The sequence below is a fragment of the Tachypleus tridentatus genome, chromosome 7, assembly GCF_004210375.1.
Source record: "Tachypleus tridentatus isolate NWPU-2018 chromosome 7, ASM421037v1, whole genome shotgun sequence".
NCBI lineage: Eukaryota > Metazoa > Arthropoda > Merostomata > Xiphosura > Limulidae > Tachypleus > Tachypleus tridentatus.
This window is the reverse complement of record NC_134831.1, coordinates 148,484,023-148,490,848: the sequence shown is the minus strand read 5'-3', so window position 1 is coordinate 148,490,848 and position 6,826 is coordinate 148,484,023.

Here is a 6,826-nt window from a genome sequence, read left to right as displayed (position 1 = left end):
ACAAAGTAAGTTTTCATCAAGAGTCCAAGGCTGAAACCAACGGATCAGAGAAAATTAGATGTCAATCCAACCTATCCAATGACAGAAATAGAGCTGAATGTACTTATGTGGCTGTTCATGACATATGGTGAGATGGTGGAGTTGGTTTTGATATCGATATTGACCTTCTTGTTAAATGGTGTAGAACCATCACTAATTAGCACAATAATTTACTTAAAGGTAGAGGCACCCTAATTTTCAGAGACATTGGGTTGTATGGTGAAAACAATACATGAACTGAATACCTATTATTTCTCATGTTTCTGCACAAGTATGAGATAGGTTTATGTAATAACAGCATGGCCACTAGGAAAGTTATAGAGTAATTGCACTTAAAAACCCAACTGAATTTTATGATTATGTGAGAAAAAGGATGCTAAACACGTTTAATTGAAAAAAACATCTTTATTACAAGCAAAAGCGATAAACAATGCATATATACTTAAGTACACACACTTAAGTGTGTTATGGTGATAAATGATATTCAATCAGAGAATAACTGACCTTTCTTTGGAAAACGTTCCTTCCATCGTAGCTACCCATGTCATAAATACCTCCTATGTCGAGGTTTACCAATACCACAAGATGTGGTATAATCAGTCAGATTTCATTAATCGATAACAGTTACAGACATAAAGCATACAATATATCATGTTAATAAGTTTTATTTAAATTCATTTTATCTTTATAATAATGAAGTTTAAGATGAAAGTTTCCATGTTTGTATGCAGTTAAATGAGCTAACCGTAAGTATCGGACATGTTATAAATATTGGACATATCGTTAAGTTACTGGTGATGTGATGAAAGTATGTGAGATGAAACATTATTGAAATATAACAAGAGGTTATGTAATACAAGTTTATATTTAATATACCATTGTCTGTTTTCTAAGTATGATATTGACGATAGAATGTATAAATAACAACTGCTATTCCCACATGTTTCATTATAATACGATCGATAACATTTTACATCTTTTGCGAACTTTTAATTTTCTGTTACAATACATTATTTTAGGTTGATATTTAAACTCAGTTTTTTGTTTCGTTCTTCAGCTTATGTATAAATTTGTACACATTTGTACCCAATGTAAAAGTATTTAATTCTTATTTAAGTTCATGTATCAAGTCTATATTCAATACTTAAACACCTAACACGTTTCATGAGACACTGTTTCTTTAACATAATAATACCTCACAAATATTTCTAAACCATAGCCCATTGTGTTTGTTCAGTCAGATGTGGCACACAGGTGTTTGCGTACTTGATATATGTAAACAGTACTGTTAAAATTAACTATAATTCTAACATAAAAGATAAGCAATCACATAACGTCTGTTTCCATTCTTTACTTTCATCGTTTAAGTTCCGAGCTCTCTCTCGTTGTTTGGGTATGTATGTGAATACTCAAGAGTGTCAGGTATACTTGACTTCTTCCTCCTTTGGTCCGGCATGGCCGGGTGGGTTAAGGCGTTCGACTCATGTCCATGTATCTTTCAACAACAGTTCCTCACTAATGTCTAGCTCATAGTTGGCCTGTTTTTATTTCATTACTTAATTCTTAGTCTGCTATATTCGACTGAATAGTGACGATTATTTTATTCAAATAGAACCATTTCTTTCTAACAAGACGCCAATTTTATGCAACAAAGTGCCGATTAGATTCAGACTTTGGAACAAACAAACCTAAAATTGCAAACAAACTTTCAAAAAAGTAATAAAAATTAAATAAAAGGGTAGACTATATAAAAACAATTTGCATGAGACTACGTATTCCGCCCCTGCTACTTGACCATGCAGGATCCTCTTATTATGAATTACTCCATAAATTAACACTAACTGTTTAGTATTTTCTTTGATAAGTCAATACTTATTTATTGGTTTTGAATTACCGTTAGAAATACAATACCTAAAAGTGAAATATACAAGGTAATTCAGAAGTGAATTGACAGGCAAATATTTCATAAAGATAGGAGAAAATGATCGTCAGTTGTATTGAACGACCTTTTGCGTCTTACTTGTAATAAATTGCCATGACTGATCCATGAGTATGATTTCATCACACGATAACAGTTTAAAATATGAAATATGAAAGTATCACACTAATAACCTGTATTCACCATCTAAAATGTTAAGTTGGCAAGTGTAGATGAGGTGAGGAACGTTAAATGTTCTGTTGTTTGAGACAAAAGAAAGTAATACCTTTGTATATTAAATAACGCACCAGTGAAAAATGATAATGTTTGATAGGTTTAAAAAACAACAAATTTCTTACAACGTATTAGAAAAATATAATAAATATACACTATTACAGTACTCTTTATTATTATTATACTTTCAATAGTTTCTTTTAACATCATTACTGCTGTGTCTTTTTATTTGATGGGGCCTGGCATGGCTAAGCGCGTAAGGCGTGCGACTCGTAATCCGAGGGTCGCGGGTTCTCGCCCGCGTCGCGCTAAACATGCTCGCCCTCCCAACCGTGGGGGTGTATAATGTGACGGTCAATCCCACTATTCGTTGGTACAAGAGTAGCCCAAGAGTTGGCGGTGGGTGGTGATGACTAGCTGCCTTCCCTGTAGTCTTACACTGCTAAATTAGGGACGGCTAGCACAGATAGCCTGCGAGTAGCTTTGTGCGAAATTCCAAAAAACAAACAATCTTATTTGATGTTCAAAATAATATACATTGTAACTTAGATCTCAACTTCTAATGACGTTAATTATAATTTGTTTTCATCGATTAATTTAACATGAAATATCTTTAAAAATATGTCTAATTTATCACAATTACAACAAATACTTATTTGGAAACTTAAAATTTGTCAACTTGATACAGTGGGAATATTCTAAATTAACGTGACAATAGTTTTTATAATGAAGTAGAAAAAGACTGTATAGGTTATTACAATTAGCGAGGTAGTATCGACATAAATTGACCATTCCATTTTACAAAAAATGCCCATTATGACTTTTTATTTTCATACTGCTATATCATTCTGTATTTTATCATATCCTTATTTCACTTCCAGCTACATCCTTGGTACTCAAGAAAACTTCAGTAATTGTTTAAATACTAGCAGTACACATTTGATGCTGTACAAGGTGACTTCTAAGTTGTATTAGTGAAAGGTCAAATTTCACTTATTTCTCCTTCATACAGTGATCATAAAACTCAACCTGTTAACATTTGTTGTTGTATTACTGGTTCATCATATTAGTTGTACATATTTTTCTCTTGTAGATATTAGTATTCTAGAATTGTAGCAAACTGTTAAGCCAAACAACTTCTTTCATGCAAAGACATTATCACTGTGTTTGAAGATGCTAGTATGTACAACTGAAACATAATTTGTGACAACACCTGATGTGTATCCTGTTTCTTTAATTAATCTGGTCTAGCAGCTCTTAACAATTGTCTCTAACCCTACAATAAATGTAAGTTACCATGATAGACCTGTCATTATCGTCTCGCACTGAATGAATAAGCGTGGTATAAGCAGTACTGTTTCCAGTGTCACATATATTTATAAACTTTAATAAGAGATGTTTACAAGACAAGCTGTACACTACTAACAATACATTATTTGATCCTGAGAGGGTCTAGTGAGTGAAACAATATGATACTACTAAACTTTAAGAAGTTCCACTCCTACAGGCTAATCTGTCACATGATCTTGTGATTATAGAGTTTGTGTTGCACAAGGTATGTTTTATACCACCCAAGGTGTGTGTCCTTCAAAAGGCCCAAACCACATTTAATATTTTATTACTTCCAACTTTCTGTCATTGAACTTAACCATTCAGTACATAGGTGCTTCGCAAAGTCGGAATCAAGTATTAAACATGTATTGGATATTTTTTTCATTTATTATATGTAGTTCAGATATTAGTGTTGAGCTGTATGCTACTGGTTGCAGCCATAGTGATGAATAAATTATAATGAAAAAAAAAAAAAACCATCAAAGTGAATGCTTAAACAAATGCTATGCAACAGACACATCATACAGGCTATTAACTGCTTATATAATAGCATCTAAATAGTGTATTGTAGTTCGTAATAAAGCTAATTGGATTTTGGGTAGCATCTACAAAATTACTGAATATAAGACAAAAGATAGTATTGTTTCACTGTATAGATCACTTGTAAAGCCTCATTTAGAGTATTGTGTACAGTTTTGCACTCCCTTTTACAAGAACGATATTTAATTTTTGGAGAAGGTTCAGAGAAGAGCCACTAGGATGATACCTGGGATGGTGGGATTGTCCTATGAAGAGAGTCTAAAATCTCTAAACTTGTTTTCTCTGGATAGAATAAGGGTCAGAGGGGATTTAGTTGAGGGTACTTAAGATTATTAGGGGATTGATAATATAGATTCATTTTCCATATTCAGTGTTTAGCAGTGAAAACAATAAGAGAAGAACTCATACATTCAAATTTTTCTAGCATAGGAATCATCTACAGTTTAGGATGGTTGGGTTTTCGAATGAGCTGCCTTTAAGGGTGGTGCAGGTAGAAAATTTAACTGAGTTTAAGGAAAGATTAGATGAAAACATAAGTAGTAAAAATAGGTTATAGTCGAGTCAATACGTTGATCAAACAGGCAACAAACTGAATTGTCACAGACACCAACTCCACAGTATTTAGTACAGTTGTTTGATCCAGGAATGAATAGTTATCAGATCAAAAAGGAGAAAGAACTTGACACTCTTTATTTCTATAGCTGTTTGTTGTTCTTATTTTCTTGAAGATTCATTATATTAAATTGTTGTACAGATTATGTTGAGTATAAATGTCTATAGTTGGTAAAAAAGGATGACAAGCAGTAAAACTGAGCAAGTGGCCAAAAATTTAAACGTATGCTATTACTTACACTTCTTCTTCCACTAGGTTCAGTTCTCCTGTAAGTTAAAATGTATATGTACATGTTCAGCATATATACCTGTTTTTATAGATATATGTTGAAAATCGTAATAAAATCACAGTGAAGTTGGAGTTAGATTTTATATTGGAAGAACTAATCAGTGTGGAAAAGCTGGCAGCAGTCAACTGACAAAGTGAAATCAAAAATGTATTTTCTAAATTTTCCATAATATAGAATGTTTTCAAACACAAGTTTGAACATTCCTTCCAGTTAATGTATAACATAAAAACATTAGAGTACAAAGTTAATTACAACACTTTCGTTCCAGCATTTTCGACCTCTACACGTAAGAGGGCGATAGACAGTGAAGATGCCGACTTGCTAGCGATTACGGAAATTTTATGTATTGCTTACATTTAGACTACAGCTGAGGACAAATGTTAAAAAACTTGTGGTTACGTCACCCAGTATGAGTATCTTGTGAGTAGTAACTCACAAATAAACAAAGCCTCAATATATTTCAAGTGATATCTATCAGATGTAATATCATAACCGATATATGTATTCAGGTTTATCTGTTTGTAATTAAGAACATAGATAAAAAAGGGCTATCTGTGCTCAGCCCACCACAAGTATTAAATCCCGGTTTCTAGCGCTGTAAGTCCACAGACATAACGCTGTGCCATACTTATTAAGGAATGGAATAAAAAGATTTTTTCGACATTCTTCTGATGGTTTAAATATTTAGTGAATTAAATGTTTCTTGGCAGGTTTTCCTGGTTTTTCAGTTACTCTGTGATATACAGAAATCTAATGTTTTGTATTCTAAATAAAGATTATTTCTGTACCATATATGTGTCCAGACAGTTTATTCTATGATCTTAAACTCGGTCATTTAGTTAAATTCAGACCTACTATGTAATTATCGAGCATGAAATTTTCATAATTTACCGATTTTATCTATTACTCGTGCAGAACTCAATTAACCCTTAAAAATATCACAGTGCTTACGTACATCAAACAAGGTTTAAATATAGTTTTGTTATCAGCTATCCCATCGTGATGTTATAACGGTTGTGGGTGTCAAGTAAATTTCTTACATACGTATTTCAAATCGTTTTAATATAACGCAATCAATGTTTAGTTCAGATATATGCATCAAATGCACCTTTGCATAGTTGTCACATTTTAAACGTAGAAACAATTTCGGTTTACTTGTATCTAACTTCTTTAAATAAATGGTATGTTTCTTTTTCAAAATGATTGTAATATATCTCAGATCTACCTGAAAATGAAACTGTTGGCTTTCAAAAACGCCATTCCTATCTGAGTTAGTTTTATCTGTTAGTCCACTAAATCTTTATGTATTAAGAATTGCATTCATTAAATGAATATCAGCTATGGTGAAACCGGAAAGAGAAAGTGACAAGGATAATCTTGTTCCCATAGCTACATATCAACTTGGTCATAGATATTATTGCCGAATAAACACATTATAGATTATTTGGTAGTAAATTTCGTGAATTTCTGAAACACATGTTTAGAAAAGTTCCATTATTGTAATTTTGATATAAAATTCATTGAATATAGGTGTGGTCTAATCTAACAGTCTGTAGTTGTAATGGACTGTTTTCTAAACTAGCACCACATACTCAATAATTAAGTCTAATTTTTCATATGATAAAATTCCAAATTCATTGACAATACATCGTTTCAAATTAATGGTCCCTTAAACTTCACTTATTCATGATTGTATGTATGAACGCAGTTCTCCATGTGGAACAGCGGTCAGTCCACAATCTTAAAATGCTAAAATCTGAGGTTCGATTCCACGCAGTGGATACAGCAAAAAGCCCAATATGGCTTTGTTCTAACATGAATAAAACATAAATTTAAGGATCATATACAAATGACAAACAGT